This window comes from Sitophilus oryzae, unplaced genomic scaffold (assembly GCF_002938485.1).
Source record: "Sitophilus oryzae breed Bouriz unplaced genomic scaffold, Soryzae_2.0 scaffold_1521_pilon_pilon, whole genome shotgun sequence".
NCBI classification, from domain to species: Eukaryota; Metazoa; Arthropoda; class Insecta; order Coleoptera; family Curculionidae; genus Sitophilus; species Sitophilus oryzae.
Window position 1 is genome coordinate 2,595,978 of NW_022146194.1, and position 3,965 is coordinate 2,599,942.

The 3,965-nt window shown below is 31.0% G+C and overlaps 1 pseudogene; it reads left to right on the top strand.

The window, feature by feature from the left end:
• The first annotated feature begins 1,035 nt into the window (after nt 1-1,035).
• LOC115878648 lies at nt 1,036-3,959 on the top strand (annotated as a pseudogene).
• Nucleotides 3,960-3,965: the final 6 nt, after the last annotated feature.

Genomic DNA, 3,965 nt, shown 5'->3' on the forward strand with positions numbered 1-3,965 from the left:
GTAGATGAATGTCTAAATGCCTTTTTAGTGTTTTTTAGGCATAATAAAAAAAAATTAAGTTTGTTTACAAAAACTTTTTATTAGGTTATGTTCATGATGTTCATTAGGCCGCAAATGCTACTTAATGGGTCGTATTTACGGACGTAAATAGAGATACGTAAATTAGGTTATTAAATATGAACATAAAATACAACAAAATATAATTTGACGTTACTTTAGGGATTATCAGTGAGACGTATCCTATTCGGACAACGGGTAGACGTCGGTCTAGTTCAAGTATATGTACGTCGTGCAAGCCAACGTGGGAACGACTTTGGGAAATTAATAAAAATGGTACGTTGTTATTTTGTACGTCGACAGATCGTTGGATTTACCGACTCGGATCCAACGACGTCGCTTTTAATAGGAAAGCGACGTCACCGGTCGTATCACCAGCACCCGACCTAAATTTGAACAAAGTCTGACGTCGCTTCAGGTCAGATTTAGTTCGAAGTCAGATAGATGCTACTTGGGCTCCCGCATAGCGTTACGCCGGACATAAAGAAAAGCCGGCCGGACATTAACAAATTGCCAAAAAAGGAGGACATGTCCGGCTTTAGCCGGACGTCTGGCAACCCTAGTACTTATTAACTTAGCTTATTATTAAGAGTACTTCAATTTTGAAAAATTAAGAGTATTCTATTTAGCAGTTTTCTTTGTCTTTAGAGCAAACAAAAATCTATAAAGTAAAGCCTAAAGAGAAATATTAATTCGAAATTAAGTATTTATTTAAAGTGTTTCACAAAGTGCTTGCCTAGATTTTCATAATTTCTTTGCAAATTTTTAAACGAAGTAACTATATCACCTGAAAAATATTGAATCTTCTCAAAGTGTTATTACTTAAATCCTGTTTAAATCTATTCTCTGGTGTAAATAAAAATAAACAAAGAATTTGTTTAATAATTTTAATACATTTGACTATAGAGCATACTTAAATTTGACTACAATATATTATTTGTCTGAGGCTAATGTAAATAAATATAACCTATTTTTTTCATATTTATTATTTTATGGCTTTTTCAGCTAAGTAAAATGGTTTTAAAGAGACAATTATTATTAGCGACCTTAATAGCGAACAAAGAGAAAGCTGAGGAAGCTGCAAAATCCCAAAAAATCATTGACAACAACAATGGTAATTTTTTTTTGTATTACATCTATTTTTCCTAAAGTTTTTTGTGTTTTTAGGAGACAACAAGAGAACCTACAGTATTCTTTCTTATTTTATCGTACTAGTATTACTAGGAAAACCTATATGGTGGTACACAACTAGAGTTTACAGAGCCACATTACCTCTAAATGAAATTGATGAACTACAACTTAGAAACAAAACTGTTAGTGAATTCGGAATACCCTTAAGTTTAGAATATGATCTTTTAATAAATTTTGTTCATCCCGATCCAAGTAGTCTCTCAATCGACGTGGATATCCTTCAAATCGATGCAGCTTTAGATAATTTTGCTAAGAAACACCTACCAATAGCCGATTTTTTTATTAAATCACAGTGGTTGTATTTGACTGAGCTTGGTGTCATTCCTCATAGAGTAAACGGTCATCTTGCACTGTCAGAAAGTCAGTTACCTCATATTATTACTCCGTTAGAAAGTAAGTTCTGGTCACATTTATCTCCAAGGCCCAGTATAAACCTAGTTGTATATCTTTTCCACATTGCAAGTCATAGCCTTTGTATATTTATGATAACAATAATGTAAGATCACAAACAAATGCTTTTGTCAGTCCTAGATGGGGAGGTGTATTTATACTAAACCCAGATAATAAGTCTTGTGAACAAAGGGAATTATATTATCGATGCCAAGAACAACTGTATCAACATTTGAACAAATGCTTTTAGAGCTGTTTAGAGTATCAAATAATAATGTTAATGCTGCTACAGAGCTTAAACAGAGAAAAACATTATGAAATGTTAGAATCATCAAAGAAAACTTTGAAATCTTTAGCACAGTTGCTCTCAGAGATAAAGAGTATAGTGATAAGTGATGAGATAGCTGATAAAGTTAATGTAGCGGTGGAAAATATAAATGCAGCTGAGGAACTGATATTAAAAGGAAAGTTGGATGATGCTTTGGTTAAAGCAAGGTAGCTTTCAGAATTCAGAAGAGGCATTTGGGCATCCATCGCTTTTGGCTCTTCTGTACTTCCCAGATGATCAAAGTAAGTGATTTAGATCCTATTAAATACTTACTATCATATTCCAGAGTTGTCAAGTTTCCTAGATCTTGTTTCAAAATTCCCTGGAATTTTCAAACTTCAAGATTGTTTATATCAAATAGTTAGGAGTTAGGACAATAGTGCACATTCTTTAGTTAGAATTTTTGTCAGATAATTAAAAGAAACCTTTTAAAATATTATTATTATTACTAAAAATTATTGTTTTAAAAGCAATTTTTTCTGGGGATATAAGATATATTTGGTAAAATTATAAATGTGTCTTCTAAAATTTATTTATCTCTTCAGAGAGGGCCCGCCATTGAATAACCGGAAACGGAAGTGAAAATTAAGCCATCATGTCCTTATCATGTCAACCTGTCAATTGGGAAATTAGTTCTCCAGACGACAACGAAGGCTTTCGGTGGCGTATCGTGTTTCCACGATTTAACACAGAGTTGACACTTCTTTCTAGTTAATTATTTTATGCAAGTGACACCCCCGTGGTTTGAATTTTGTTCTACAATAGGTAGGTCCCCGAATTGTCTTTACAAGAGCAAAAAATCTTTTTTATTTTGGGAAAAATGCATTCTTCGTAAAAATTTTTGCTTGTTCTAAAATAATTAATCCTGTATATATTTTCACAAATTTCCATACCGTTTTAGAGAGAATTAAAGAAAACATATAAAATATGGTTGAATTTTTCAGAAGCTTTTGAAGTCCTAAAAATCAAAACGCGTTTTTCTGCTTCAATGTCATATTTTTTCATATATTTATATTTTTTGGAACATTTATATCAAAGGAGTCGACGCGACGCTTACTGTAGCTTTTGTAAATCTAAGGTATTCTATTTATTTGTGGTAAAGCTTGAATTTAAATGTTATTTCTGCGCCTACTCTGACGTCTTTTTTATTTCATCACATTGTAACTTTGTACCATACGATCGAAAAAAAAACGGCGTTAGCAATGGCTATGAAATGAAGATCGCTGTCTTTTTATAGAGAAAATTATACAGGGAATGTCATTTCTAAGTCAACTGGACGCCGTTTTTTTTTTCGATTATACGGTATTTTACTAACAGTGAGTTTTTTTTACAGATATGCCATATATATTCCGTTGTTTTTGCCTGTGATGATCCCAGTCGTCATGTCACTGACTCAAATAAAAAACAAATTATTTAAATCTAAACAAAAATAAATTAATAAAACATTAAAATTAACAGTGGTTTTATTTAAGCATTAGGAAAAAAATGTGAAATGTTTAAATGAAACGAAAATATAAAAAAAAAACAAATTTTATTTTTCAAATTTTTACACTTGCATTTTGAAACATTTATACATAAGTATGGTCGATAGTTATTAAAAAAATTAAAAATCGAAAAAGATGTGATTTTTTTAACCTTATGAAGAAGTCTTCTTTATTTGTTGCTCCTAGATTTTGTGAATACTTCTTTTTCAAAAATTTTGTTATATTTAAGTCATTTAGGTATTTACCTTATACCTCTACGTATCACATATTATTCTAAATACACAGAAAATAATTGTTTTTTGTAAGTATTTTAGACTAAATCGTTATATTATTATAAATAATGGTATGTACAGAGAAAACTATACATAGTATTGGATGGGAAAGTCAATTTTTACTGCATATTTCAGCATTCTACTACTGCATATTTCAACAGGTAAAATAATGTACAGATCTCTTTAGGTACACCCTGTATATGCGAGTGTGTTACTATTCATTTAAAATGTTATTCACAATAG